The 15,394-nt window shown below is 43.7% G+C and overlaps 2 long non-coding RNA genes across 2 annotated transcripts in view; one reads left to right on the top strand and one right to left on the bottom strand.

Annotated features, from left to right (window-relative positions):
- Positions 1 to 15,394, bottom strand: part of LOC135578413 (uncharacterized) — a 49,667-nt gene that overhangs the window by 6,803 nt on the left and 27,470 nt on the right. The gene's annotated exons all lie outside the window — the stretch shown is intronic.
- LOC135578414 (uncharacterized) lies at positions 3,346 to 13,807 on the top strand. Its single transcript, XR_010469959.1, has 3 exons — positions 3,346 to 3,467; positions 7,714 to 7,892; positions 13,680 to 13,807. It is a non-coding gene; the product is annotated as an uncharacterized LOC135578414 (long non-coding RNA).

Genomic DNA, 15,394 nt, shown 5'->3' with positions numbered 1-15,394 from the left:
TAAACTAAGAATGGTAAAATGGCTCCTTTGGAGAATAAAATTTCTAAATCAACTGGACCACAACTTCAACACATAAAAGAGAAATTAAAAAGAAAAAAAAAAGAAAGAAAGAAAAGCCCCCCAACCAAACTGTTATCATTTTTTCTGGTCTGTTTGTAATTGCTTTGCGTGTATAAGCCAGGCATTTGGCTACAAACACAGAAGATGCATGCATCTGTGCAGACCTAGAGCCCAAGCTCACACAAACAATCACATGAATAAGGCCCAGTCAAGCCTTTGCTCCTAATATCCCACACAAAAGTTAATCTGGGAAGGAAATTCAGAAGGAAGTTAGACCCCCTCCCTGCATGGTGTGCTGGATTGCATCCACAGCTGAGGCCTCTCCATGGCCTATTTCAAGGTGCTGTTCGTTCACTGCTGTAGCGTTGTCTGCATTAGTGACCGGCTCTTTGCAACATACAGCACTGGTAGATACATGCAAGGGGAAAAGACCATGCTCTTGGACATCCATCTCAATACCTCAGCATAACATGAGCATCCTACTTTCCTCTGAATCTCTCCTGTGTAACACGAAGCCCCAAGTACATTCATGATATGTCCATGTTTACATGGCACGTGATTGTGATGGCTCCCGGTGGCACTCGGCAAGATGTGGAGACTGTCGATGACAAAGTTGACTGAGATATTATTTTCCTGTGGGAAATTTTCTGTTAGCAGCAGAGAAAGCACAGACAGACAGACATGTCATCTAATTCCCTGGGACTCCTGGTGTGGGTAAGTCTTTCTACCAGCATCTCAGCAGGATACTCCAGGCCTTGTTTTAAATGTAGCTTCTAGCCAGGTGAGCTCCATGCAGCTTGAGCACTGCCAGGGAGGCAGTAGTATAGTTAGGGCAAAATTCTGCTGTCAGACACCAGCAGATGAGCCCAATGCAGCCAGCTGCACTCACAGACAAGGTGGGATGTTTGACCTCTTGGCATGGTGGAGAAGAGCCACAGGTGTGTGTCTTTGCTGCAAGGAAAATGGGCTTGGACAAGGTATCTGCACTGCCTTCCCCTTTGGGGGTTTGTGTAGCTGTAACCCTGCCTTCCCCCAGCCAGGGCTGAATTCTGAACAAGAGATTAAACAATATATGGTGACATGGGAGAAGATCCAATTCCTTCCCTAGATTAAAACATTGTCCACACTGCTACTGATACTGCTACAGGGGGTGGGATGATGGGTCCATCCAGCCTGCTAGGGATGGAGTGTGGGGAACAGGGGTGAATTGTTCCAGAAGAGAAGGGACAGGGACAGAGGTGGTGGGGATGGACCATGAGGGCAGTGAGACTGTCCTCGTGGCTTCAGGCTCCTCTCTTTCCTGAGATTACATTACAGCACTGGCATTTGCTGAGATGTTTGGCAACATGTCCCCAGTAGCTCATGAAAAGTCTTTGTACGAGGGGACAGCGTGGGCAGCCTTGCAGAAAAGCTGCCTTCCCACAAAGCCAATTAAGTATAATCTCAGCGGCTCAACTGTCTTTTTCTGGGGCTGGAGCTGTTTAGCCCACTCAGAGGCATTTTATGCCCTTGCTGTTGAGCCTGGTGGAGCTGAACATAGTCCTTGTTTTTCCTATCTCACACAGAGCTGAGGTCACTAAACTCACATTTAGCCACTCATATATTTAGCACTTCCTCCTGCAGCATCACCACCGCCTGCTCCTCCAGGACAATGGCTCCCGTCATTTCAACACACTTGCAAATGAAAGGGGAGCATAGCAAAGCAAGAAAATAGTCTGAGCATCACTCCCTCTCTCTTGATGCAGCTAACCGTGGTCAGCATTACTATGGACCCTGCTATCTTTCTGAGCAAAAGTAAATAAAAGAATAAAAGAAAAAGCATCTTCTTTACAAAAGGCAGCACCAGTTTTCCTTGGGAAAGTGCCCTTGGGAGCCTGTGTGCTCATGCAGAGCACCACTGGGTTGCAGGCTATGGGGGCTGGCTCTGCACCTCCTGGAAGGAGAGCTGTGCTCAGGCACCCTCCATTATGTTCTTTCTTTGTGTTTTCTCCTGGTAAAGCTTTCTTTACAGTGCTAGCTGTGTGGGGAGTGGGGTTGGAAAGTAGCCTAGAAATTTGTTGTTATGATGACATATGAGTATATATTGGCTGCTAACAGCATCCGTGGTATGCTACAGGTTTTCCGCTGTTCAAGAAGGGGCAGCCCCAGCCCTAAGGAATAAATCCAAGCTCAAGGAGAAGTGGATCAAAGAGAGAACAGAAATGAAGGGTAACAAATTTTTTAAAAAACAACTCTGTTCTCAGCAGGTGGGAGCAGATCACAAAACACTGATGCATGGGTGACCCATAACCTGTCCCCCAACCCCAGGAGGCCAGCTGCAGGGGTTGCGTGCATCCCCAGATGAAAGAGGAGCTACCCATCCTCTGACCTTGAAGTCAGCATCCACCTTGGCCATGGTTCTTCACCCAGCCAAGAGCAGGGTGACAGTGGGACCCCCAACATGGCCACAGAGCAGCAGGCGCAGCGCTGGGTCATGTGAGGATGTGGCTCATCTGAGGTCTTATTCACAAGAAGCAGTATTTAATAGTAGTAGGCATTAATGTAGGCATGGGCTGTAAGCATGGTGACACAGCATGTCATGTCAGAACATGAATTAGCCCCACTGGTGAGGAACGTGGTGGTAAATCCTTGCAGTGGGGATCTTCAAAAACATGTGAGGCTGGAGGCAGCTCCTCCTGGATAGGGCTGGGGTTTGCGTTTGAGACAATTGTCTTTTGTTGTGGAGAGACAACTCTCTCCCAGAGTCAAAGTGCAAAAATACAATCAAGCTTCTATTATACCCATAACCTGCCTGTTTGATTTTTATACCTTCTTTATGCTGGTTGATAGATTGCTCTAATGGTTGTGTTGACATTCATTTAATCGTACTCACTGAAACTTTCATTTATTAAAAGTTCTTTCTCACTTTGAACTGCAACATTTTCTCAAATGTGGCCTGTGGTGGTTTGCATGTGCTTTATTATTAATTAAAAGTAAACGCCTTTCTTGAGAACATTTCATTGCCATGCAGATGAAGCTAGCACCTTCAAATGTGTTTTTTTTTTTTTTCACATTTTCTTTCTTTAAAAATATTACCTTCTAAAGCCTGATGAAGTAAGAATTTGAATAACTATTTTTGAAAGGTAGAATTCACTGATAAGGCTCAGATAAGCAGTTCAGATTCTTATCATTTCAGTTTAACTACTTTGGTTTATTTAAATAGGGGGAAAAAAGCAACTTGCAATTCAACACAAGAGGTTTTCACTTATGTTAGTCTTGGACTAGGTTCAAATGCTGTGAGGATGCCTTTATCCTGTCAGCACTTCCACACTCTGAGTTCTCATATTGACTTTTCAGCCCATACAAGCCTGCTGAAGAAGTTCTTGTCACTGCAGTTGTGTTCAGATGTGCAGAGCCAGTTTTTCAGAGTAAGTTCCCCTGGGGATGCTCAGGACTGCATGCCAGCCTCAGCTGTTTACTTTGTTCTTGCATTTTATACCAGGTACCTAAGAAAAAGTTCTGATGCCATGCTGCTTCCTAAAGAAATCACCTCAGTTGGATACTTAAGCTTTAAAAGTCTCTGAAATTCTTTTTTTCTGGATGAAAACCCCATACCTTTGCATTTGTGTGTGGGAATCATCCCTTTTTCTCTTCTTGCTCTCATCTTCCAGATGGAGGCTGCTTCTCTCACTACCAATTTTCCTTTTTGCTTTTTTTCCCTTTTCTTTTTATCCTCTCTACATTGCCTTTATTTACTGACTGCTACTCCCATACTGATCTACCAAAATGACTTGCTCACATTCATAGGTCCCTGTAAGATCCACTTTCCCTGTAACCTCTGCAAAAGGAGCTGCTAAAAAAAATCCCTCATCTAAATGAAAGCTTTAGGTGCTTCCTTCATTTGGATTTTCCATATGCCTGTGAGGTCAGGTCTTGCCTTTGAACATTTTAGCCTCTAGAGCCATGTCCTACTTCTTAGGCCTTGGGAAAAGTTGAAAGGAATAAGTGATTAATAATAAACTTTTAAAAGTCATAGTCGAAGGGTATCACTCCCATGATGAAAAACCTCTCTTTTCATTTGACTTAGAAGTTTCTGATCAGGAAAGATGAGAGATACCAGTGAAAGGATGTCTGGAGCTGACATGTACCATGACCTACCAGACCTTTCACTAGCAACAGTCAGCAGCCTCCCCAACAAGAGAAGGGAATGTACCGAAATGGAGCACTCCTCCTTGTGATTTCCGGTTATGATTTGGTTTGCATGCTTGTTCTGTGTCCTGGCGGACACTTGCAAAACCCCAGGATGCTGCTGTCTTTTCTGTCCAGTTTCCACCAATGAGCAGGAGAGCTTGGGAGCTGCTGGGGCCTGGCCACAGCTCCCCAATTTGGCACTGGTTTGCTCCAGGGCAAGTGAGAGCAAGGAACAGAGTTGGTCTCCCCTCTGCTCATGTATCCCACTACTGCACAATCAATGACATGTTCCTGCCATTTGAGCTGCAAGTCACAGGAGCAAAATGCATGGGAAGAAAAAAAAGGAAAGGAAAGGAAAGGAAAGGAAAGGAAAGGAAAGGAAAGGAAAGGAAAGGAAAGGAAAGGAAAGGAAAGGAAAGGAAAGGAAAGGAAAGGAAAGGAAAGGAAAGGAAAGGAAAGGAAAGGAAAGGAAAGGAAAGGAAAGGAAAGGAAAGGAAAGGAAAGGAAAGGAAAGGAAAGGAAAGGAAAGGAAAGGAAAGGAAAGGAAAGGAAAGGAAAGGAGAAAAGAAAAGAAAAGAAAAGAAAAGAAAAGAAAAGAAAAGAAAAGAAAAGAAAAGAAAAGAAAAGAAAAGAAAAGAAAAGAAAAGAAAAGAAAAGAAAAGAAAAGAAAAGAAAAGAAAAGAAAAATTAAAAAAGGGAAAAAAAAAAGAGGAGTTCCAGCCTGCCTCAGGGAGACACCTTATCCTTATGTAAGCAGGTAGAGCCATGCTGTTCTCCTATGTGGGCCCATCAGAGCCCCAGCTGCAAAGGCCACCAAGACACGGTTTGCAGAGAAGGCCCTGAGTCAGCAGTGCTGCCTGGCCTCACTGGGATCACTTTATCGTGAAACTCTATGCACTGTGCCCAAAGCCAGTGCCGGCAGTGTTCATGTCTGGCCCAATTTAGAATATCTTTAATAAAGGAAAGGTTGCAGCTGAAATCTCAACACCTAAAATTCCTGTATCTGTAGCCATGTTTAGAGACGCCTTTGTTGATCAGCTGATACCTGGCTCTCTTTGCACCAACAAAACCCAAAGCTTTAGTGCTCAGTACCATGGAAAATCCCCCTGCTTTAGTTTTGAGCACTTAATCATGAAAAATGTGGCTGAAATACTGGGAACAGCTAGCATGGTGTCTTATAGCTTGTCTTTCCCTTCTGAACACAAGGGCTCTCTGTGCACAGGAGTGCAGTGGTCAGAGATGGCGAAAAGAGACAGTATCTCCTCATCTACCCATCAAGGACTGGTTTTCCAGGCATATTTAGCTGCTGTTCACACAGCCTTAGTTGTCTCATTCCCTTGACTGCTTCCAGAGCCAGCGGGCAGCTCAGAGAGGGGGAGGTAAAGCAGCGAGGAATGAGATGGTTCCTCATGGGAGAAGGGAGGAAGGACAGCATCTCTGCTACTTGGATGTTTACAAACAGAAAGTCTGGTTTAGAAATCCAAAATAGCTATGGAAACTTTTATTCCAGCTTACACCTAAAAAAAACCCAACCCTCTAAAGCTCAGGCTTTATTCTCAGTGAAGCTTCTTGCACAATCTTTAAAAATGCGGGCTGCGTACACCCTTAAGCAACAAATCTGCTGTAGCTTCTTGTGCAAAGTGCATGTAAGTGGATATTTGCTTCACTCGGGGGGGTCTGTGTATTGTGCAGTGGATGAGAAGGACTAGCGGGCAGGAGATGAGCATGGCAGCCCTGCAGCCATCTGCACCTCATGGACCCACCTCACCAGGACAGCAGGAATGTGGGAGAAACAGCAATGAATGCTGGAAGAGAGTCAGTAGCACCGAATATTTTTTATTGGCAGGCTCAGTACATTTCAACTGGCTTCAGGAGCATTGCAGAAAAGCTTCATGGAACAGTTCCCACCCTGCTGTCATGTTTCTGCAGGGTTTCAGGGCTAACATCAGCATCTGGTGAGCTGATCCATCACTCAGGGTTTATACCCAGAGAAACTTGCCACACGGCCCCAGAAGATAGCTTTACTAACAGCTAACTCACCACGGCATGAACAAAATGAATTATTTCATTTTCCAAGATCAACCAACTAGAAATACTTCTTGAGGAAAATCTTACATGAATATCTTATAGACACACTTCCAGCATTTTAGACCGCAGCACTTCGGCCCACTTTCCAAGGATAATGTCATATGTTCTGTTTCTCCCACTTATGCCTGGATCCATGACAAACATGAATAAGCTGCTTTCACCTTCATCTTCAGACACCCTATCTGCAAAACATCATTCCACCAGTCCTATCTGTGCTCTCTTTCTCTGGCCACCACCCACTGACTCACTCTCACTGCCCCGTCCTGAGGGACACATCAACACTACCTTTTTGTCTTTCCTTTTGGGAGTGATCTCTGTGCTCCATTTACAGAGTCTCTTCCTCAGACTTTTTAATTTACTTCTTGCTCAGAATCCCCTCACTTTGGAACTCATCTTTCCACGTTCTCGGTCCGCAGGCTAGAAGCAGAGATGATCTGTCCAGTGCTCACCTTGAGGGTGATTTCCCCCGGATGTTCAGAGTATCGGGGATTTCTGGCCAAGGTTTTCCAGAAGCAGTCTGGACGTGAAGCTTCAGGCTTGCATCAACTCTGTGTCTTTTTCAGTCTCACAAACATTTCTTAGTCTATTATTCTGTAATTAAGCCTAACCTAGTGAATTTCAGACATTTAAGTTTGAGTAGAATGTAACTGTTTGGATTCAGTATTAAAGGATCTGGTAGCTTTATAACCACCCTGAATATTTAAAACATCTGGAATCTGGAGTACTTTGGTGGTCAGGGCTTTGGCTTTTATTCCATCAATTAGTGAAGATCAACTGAACTAAGTGAGGTGACTTGGCTTTCCTCCTCAATATCTCACAAGGGCAATTGGATCCAAACGGGTCCTCTTTCCATGAGCAGATGTGACCAGCCACTATACACAAAGGTTATTAGTTTAGAGATCCATGCAGACATTTTTTTTATTAAATTTTAGCTTGTAATAAGTTTGGGAGAGGATACTCTCTTTGCTGTTCTAGGGGTATAGCTGCATTTTTACAAAGGTAATAAATATTTTTTTTGTGGAAGTGACTGTCTGCTGGCCACACACTAGCTTATTTTAAACATGTTCCTTAGCACCTGTGCAGCCACCTCACCTTGGAAAAGCTCAGAATAAGGTCCCAGAGCTGAGACTTTCTTCCGCTGACAAAACTGCACCCACCTCCTTGGGTACAGGGACATGTTTGAGGAGCCATGGTCGCTGCAGTGGGTTACACTGCCCCTCTACTCCCTTGTCACTAGGACTGAAAATGGGGTAAAACCAAAACCAAGTGTGTTCAGCTGTATTTCCAAAGCTTGAAAAACCTGGATGTGTAGAGCAATTTTTGTTTTGCTGTCGCTGTTCTGTGGCACCTGTTAGGTGGAACCTGGTACCAAGAATCATTTTCATTTCCTTACAGCCCCCGTCCCCTGAGCTGACAGCCACTGCATTTTAAGATGGATTTGAGAAGGACAGACACTGCCATCTCAACTCCCACCCAGGTCCCTGGGACTGGGCGTGGCATTGCTGGAATGCGATAGAGACATCCCGACACTTCGGAGTGTGTGTGTTCCTGCCCTCTTTCATTCCTGCTGCCAGGTACATCCTCTAACTTTGGAAAAAACAATACAGCCTGGCAGACCACCTTCCTGATTTCTACTCCCTGGGTTTCATTGTAGGAATTCCGGAGGTGTTGCAGCTCCAGAGGCAGATTAACAGCATTGGAAACACATTGCAGAGACACAGAAACATTCAGGTGAAGGCACAGAAACATCCACATTAAACAAGGCATCCTAAAATCTGTTTCAGAAAACAATTGCAGACTCTATAGTGCAGTGAACATGATTTTCTTTTAATGTTAGAGTAATAAAGAGGGGGAAAAATAATAAAAAAAGGACAAACTAGCTACCCAGCAGCTTTTATAAAGTGGATTAGCTCAGTCCAGTCCTAAACCAGTGCTTTTCTTTTTCTGCCAGATCTCTAGGTCTGGGACTCTTCACAAGCCACCCATAATATGCTGTTAATGACCCCTGTAAAGTTCTTTGTAAAATGAGGAAGAAAGGATGCTGGTGCCTCATTGTTCCCATTTTCATGATTCTACAGGCACAGCCTCCCTCAGCAGTGAGGTCTTCTCTGGCTTTTATCATCCAAGATTACCTTAGCACTGATGAGTTAACAAGATCTGACAAGATCACAGCACAGGGCAGTATACCTGCAGGTAAAACAAAGGTCGCTTTGGAGTCATTTTCTCACAGTCTTGAGCACACAAATGTTCAACTCTTAGAGGTTTTTCAGTGGCACAGGGAGACTGGTAGCTCAATAAATACAGTTGCACCTGCTTGATGGAGGTGTGTCTGAATCACCTTCACAGGCTGCTGGAAGCCCAGTCTGAGTGTGTTTATGAAACACCACCAGCACAAACCCTATGTGACTGTATTGGCAACTGAGTTAATGGCTAAGATAATTTAGCAACCAGCTGCCAGATTCAGGAAAAACAAGCACAAAACCATCTCCTTCTTGTAAGCCAAAAAGCAGTGAGAAGGTGTATTAGCAGCATGCCTGTTTAAAACTGCAGGGTTGACCATGAGCCCCGCTACTGGAAACAGTTGCTTGTACTGCTGGGACAGGTGTTGCTCTCCTTGTCTGTCTTGTCCCCAACAGAGCCACGCAGAGCTAATATACCGTGGTTGGATCATGTACCTTCAGAGGAGGACCCAGTCTTTGTTATGGACTTCTGTAAATACTTGCTCTGATTTTACACTGCTTGTCATCATGTATTTTCTTTCAGAGAACAGCTCCACTGTATTCATCATTGCTAATGTCCACTACTTTTAATGTCCAGCTTATTTCAGTCCCTCAGTAAGGCACTGCCTTAGGTCAGGTCTTCTTAAGGTTATCTTTGGGTCAGATATTTCTGCTCATTGCAGGGGTTAGACTACATGACCTTTAAAGATCCCTTTCCAATCCAAATTATTCTATAATTTATGAGTCTATGATTCTATGATAAGGCATTCTATCATTTAATTTTCTCTCCCAGCTACCATACCTGTGTTTGCACAATAGAAGGATGTATTTAATTTACTAGGCAACAGGCAAAAATCACCCAACTACAGTAAGTTTAGCTAATGCAAGCCCCTTTCCCTTCACTCACTGGAAGCACTAGGAAAGCAGAGGTGTATTGCTGTTGTGTTACTGTGTTCTTCACAGAGCACCTGGCTACTGTCCTTACTAACCCTAACATGTCTCACCTCCCCTTTAGCTCACCAAGTAATGCGTAAACTATTTTGAGTCTGGATAGCAGCTGATTTGGGCTGATCTGGTGCTGGGAAGAGGTTAACAATGTAACATTAGTGGTTTGCCATGGATGCGCTACAGGGCAGCAGGACTTGGGAACAGCCAGGTGTGCTGTGGCCATGCAAACAGCACAAACACTGGCAAGCTTGACATGTTGTTTTTTTTTTTTTTTCTGTGACTTCCCATAAATCTTGGCAACGATTTTCTGAGCTCTTCCTGTCAACTGCAGACTTTGTTTGTCGTTCACAGAGGTAGACTGTAAATTTGGAGGAGTTATTTTCTTGAGCCAAAAGCTGAAAGCAGATAAGTGACTGCCACATCCACAAGTGCCCAGTCACAGTGTGAACAGCAGCTCCATAAAGACTGGGACCCATCCGAGCGCCTGATGTGTGTTTGGGCTGGGCTTGGGGGCAGGGACGCCAGACCTCATCAGGAACTCTGGTACCCAGCGGTGCTGGAGGGGGAAGCACAGCCTTCCTGAAATTGGAGTCAGCCCCTGGGAGCACGAGAGCTGCCTGACAGAGACCACAAGAGAAGGGTTTTTTTACCCTTTTACTAGGCTCTGCAGAGCCATCAGGCCACTGGAGTGGGGCAGCTGGTGTGCTGTTTTGCAGGCAGAGCTGCCTGCAGCCTCACAAAAATTTTGTGGAGGAGTCTTGAAAGAGAGACAAAATAAAGCCAAACTGCATTTTAAGCTACTTGCTGCAGTATACTTTATCTATCTCATCTTTATCTTTCCTACTACTTTCTCTAATGTAGAGAGGTGTGGCTTCCTTGTGTGGCTGGTTGTATTATTGTTTATTAGGACAACCAGGGCTCTAGCACTTTGGAGCACCCCATCCCCAGGCTTCAGGAGGTGTGCAAGCACTGTGAAAGCAGTCCCTACCCTAAAGAGCTCATGCTATAAAACACGGGGTAATGGGTAGATAAAACAAGAAGAAAGGGAGGCAGCAAGAGAAACCAGTGAGACAGGTTTGGGCAGCATGTCAGCCAGCAATCTCAGCACACCAGTGTAAATTTTGGGGGAGTTGTGCTGGTAGAGATGTGAGAGGGGTATAGCTTTGGGCTGTTTCTAGCTGAGATGAGATGCTCTGAAGGCCATGGAAGCCAAGACAAGTAGATACACGCAAATTCCCATACAGTGCCCTGCCTAACAGATCTTTTTTCATTCTGAGGGTCCACAGTGCCTGACTCCAGCAATCTGCAGGGCTGTAACACTGACCGCAGCTCCCCCCTCCCTCTCCCCTTTAATTTTCCTTCCTTCCTTTGTGCAAATAAAGAAAATGCACTGGGAATTCTTTTGAAGACAGTATGGTTGGGGTTTGCACTGGAATTTCATAAGGAAGCTTAGGAGACATTATAAGATGTCTTTAGAAAAAGACTCTTTGAACCTTTTATCTTAATGCATTTACCTCTAGAATACACAGACTTTGCATTCAAGAAAAGCACTTTACAGGAGAAAATTAAATACATAATGACTTGCAGGAGACCAGGAGACTGTATCCTGAGGAGTTTTACTGTGGGCTAGCACCAGGGAAATTAAACCACTCACATACTCTTGACCTTGATTTTGGCATTTCTGTTTCATGACACAAAACAATTGAGTTAGTAGAAATATTTTATTATTGTCCCCTACAAATGAACAGAATGCTGTAGATCAGTATCACTCATAATGGTCTAGTTGGTAGAAAATTCTATTTCAATATTTCATTTAAATTATAAGAGCTCATATTGCCTTAGGTGAGTGTGGTTAAAAAAATCTCATAATAACAGGTTATTGTGCAATGGACTGTAAAACCATCAGACAAGGGTGTAAGCTTTTTTTTTTTTTTTTGGTGAAAATCAACTAAATAAAGTGCCTGAAGTCTTTTTCTGTTTTTTTGTTTGTTTGTTTGTTTGTTTGTTTGTTTTTTTTGGCATTCCTCTGGTTACTTTCTACTATATGCCGAAGACAAGCTGTAACTTCAGTTAGCAAAATACTGTTGACTTACATGAACAGAAAAAGTACAATTGGATGAGTCACATCAGTTACAAAGGCAGGAAGCTTAAAATACAATGGATTCTTTTGACAACAACATACATTGAAAGGATATAGTGAACACTGAGGCACATGTTTCATGGAGAAGGTGGCTATTGAGAGGGCTGGTGGCATTTTCCTTATACTAGTGTAGCAATGCAACAGCACCAGCATGGTTCAGTTAAATAATTGTTAAACTGATGAAGTTGTCTCTAGAAAGGAGGAGACTGCATTAGATAGGTCTAAGGCACCTTTATGCCCGTGTGCCCATGGCCACAGTGGTACAACACAGCTGGCTAAACATGTTTCACAAGAGCACAACCAGCCTGCAGAGCAGATGCTGGCATAACGCATTCTAGAGATCTTCTCTGCAGCTGTGAACAGATGAGGATGTTTAGTACTTCTTGCAAGGCTGCTTTGGAGAGCAAATGGACTCTGACAGCCAGATAATTATATACAAAAGATGCTCTAAAAATTATGGCTTCAGGGGGCTTCTTGATAGATGCAGGGCTACACATGAAATTAAATGACCTAAAAACATATGGCTGTAGAATTATAATTCAGTGCAGGCACTACACAGCCCACCTTTTGGTCACCTATGGATATTTCACACGTACCTATCAGCAGTAGCAGTATTGCTATGGGTATTTATTTTTTCTTGTCATGCTATCCCTTTAGCCTAGAGCAAAGCACAATGACTCTGAAGTTATGGGAAACAGTTACCAAGGCAGGTCATGGATCAGGTCATCTCCCTTACTTGGCCTCTGTTAGGAGAAATGTGTCCAGATCTGCCGGCAAAAAAGTGAGCCCAGGCTGAGCTCAGGTCTTAAAGGAGGTGATCCCTCCAGGCTACCTACCTAAAGAACAACCTGTACTCACGCGACAACTCCTGGAGTAAATGGTTTTAGTAGAAATACAAAAAAAACCCCAAAAATCTACTGGTTTGCAATTTCACAGAATAGTACAGTAATAATATGAATTTTCCATTGAATTAATTATGGGTTATAGTTCTGTGCTAATTTTTGCCTCATAAAATAATGAAAATAGCACTGAGGCAACAGCTCGGTCTCTTATGAGTCACTACTTCAGCTATTACACATCTGAATATTGTGAATCAGAAATTACATTGGGATTTAGGGCTTTAGTAAAACTGGTGTTCCCGTATCTAGTTGCTGTAATTCCAGACTTACTCTTCTCTGTTGGAACATGTTTCATGAAGTCTTGCTTTGACATCTGTACAACCAGTTCCTATGCAAAATCTTGAGTTATAAATAAAACATGTAATATATACCTATATATATGTGTGTGTGTCTATGCAGATCTCTATGTGTACATATAGGTTTTGCTACCTTGTGAATTCCCAAATGCTTTTAGAGACAGACTACACCACTTTGGTGGCACATGCTGCGGGCAAGCAGCTCTATGGTAAAGGAGAGGAGTGATTCCTGCAGTTCCACGTCGCTCTCTGAGCGGGCACAGCTCTTGCCGAAGGGCTTGGTTGCACGTAGATGCTGCTCCCTGGGTGGAGGGAAGAAGTTGGACAGCATACCATCTGCTGCCTATCAACTGATACATGCAATTGTTTAATCTTTGTCCCTCCATTGTTTATGACATGTTTTATTTTGTTGCTAACGTTTCTCACCTAATGTTCAGGATCACTCCTGCACTAGCATCACAGCACTTACCTCTGGTACTCACCACATGGCTGCCTGTAGCCAAACCAGGCGTGCTGGATGGCTTATGGCTCAGGGAGAGAAACAGGCATCTTCTGAGCCCATTTCTGCCTTTTCTATTTTAGCCATCTCATCTACTTGAGGACAAGATATGCCACAGCCCAGTGCCTCTTGCCTATGTTGACTAGCTCCCCATGGTACATGAATGGAGCCAATAGCAGCTAGTGGTAGCTAAGATGAAAATGTCTGCATTTAGCCAGATTCATCTCCCACGGGGTATTTAGCTGTCTGCTACTGAATTGTATTGATTTCCCCTGGCACATTCTTTCTCATCTGAACTTTTAGAATGGTTTCTCAATGCCACATTTGCTTTTTTTTGATGGATATACTTTTACTTTCCAGGGGCAGAACACTGTTTGGACAGCCAGGAGCTATGGAAGTCCTCTCACCATTGAAATAAACAGGCATAGCTAACTTGCGTGTACAGCAAAGTGATCCCATAAATAACAGACTTACTTGGTAAAGGGTGGTTTTGTTACGTGGGGAAGGGAGAGACATTTCAAGGCAATTTTCTATCACTAGATATTTAGGTTCAGAAATATCTTTATCCGCTTTGGGAATGCACTTCCTGTTTTGACTTGCACTCTAAATATATATAATTTTAAAATTACAGGTTTACGTCAAGAGAACAATTTAGTCAAGTATTACTTTCTTTGCAGAACACATCCTTGTTGTTACTCATAAATTATGGCATGCATTCTGGCATAAAGAATGTACGGATCTATTAATCAAAAACCATGATCCACATTATGGGTTCTCTGCAGGAAACAGCTCTTCTGGACATGAGGGCAATTGATACAAAGCTGGCATGACACAAGGCAAATTATGCCTGATTGGAGGTGTGGGGAGTTACTCATTGGGAAGGACATCACAGGACAAGAGGATGTGGCAGAGATTTTGGAGGATACAGTTCATGCCTTGACACAGCCTTTCTGCAAACCTAGTTGAGGTAGCCCATGCTCAGGACATGTTTAGGCTTCTGAGCAGGGGTGTTCTTATGCTGACAGCTAGCAAAAATAAGCCAGTGATATTAGAAGGTGCAGGAAAATCAGCCAGGGTTCAGCATTGAGCCACCCCATCAGTTGGAAACTGAAATTTGCCCTTTGCTACTGGGCTGTGTCTGTGCCGTATCTTGCTCCAAGCCCTGGACTGCAAAGAATCAAATGGAAAGATGCCTCACATTGTGGGTGTCCTGGCATTCAAACTGTATTTATTGCAGATAATACTTTAAGACCCAGGTTTACTCACTAGGGACTGTGCCTTGGGCATGTCTCCGACCCACACTTCTTTCAAAGAGTAAAAGACAGGCCAGGACAGGGTTGCAGTGATGCTGGGATTTTGCTCAAAGAGCAGCCTGCTGCAGTAAGAGCAGGAAATGTACAACTGGAGTGAGTTATACTCCAGTTTTGAGTCTATAAGAGTTGCAGCTGAGGGGTGGGAAGGACATAGGTGGCTCAGACACTTCTGACAGTGATGTTTTTTCCAAAGCTCAGCAGTCAGGAAGAGATCTGAAACACTGTTCCAAGGTTCTTCTTCAGTCAAAAGTCTGGACACATCTTTTCCTTGGAGAATTGTCACAGAGGCACCCCAGAAGTCAATTCAGACAGGCAATTAGCTCCAAACAGACTTTATTTTAACTGTAACTGTTTAGCAGAAAACCAACTATTATAGAAACAGGGTTTATCCAAAATTATTCAACACTCTGACAACATTATAAAACACAGGTTCAGATAACAGTTAGGAGTGTAGTTACTACACAACTGACTCAAACTCAAGGGATTAGATCCCAAGACTTTGGAGTGAAAATTTAAAACGCACTTCTTCTCATCCTTACAAAGTGAGGACTATCAAGGGTACCCAGAAGATTGCTTACCACGTTGGCAAGGTGTCTCATCATTGAGGAACATTCCTTAGATGATCAGTCTAAGGAGGAGAGTCTTTGACTGCATAACCACCACTCTGAAGAAAACCAACTCAACAGGACCCACAGCTGGCTCCATTTATACCCTAGCTGAATCTCAGCTGTGGTCATTTATGGTAGTGGTCCAGAAACTTCT

This window comes from Columba livia, chromosome 2, assembly GCF_036013475.1.
Source record: "Columba livia isolate bColLiv1 breed racing homer chromosome 2, bColLiv1.pat.W.v2, whole genome shotgun sequence".
NCBI lineage: Eukaryota > Metazoa > Chordata > Aves > Columbiformes > Columbidae > Columba > Columba livia.
The sequence above is the reverse complement of the archived record's forward strand: the minus strand, read 5'-3'. Positions and strand labels throughout refer to the sequence as shown.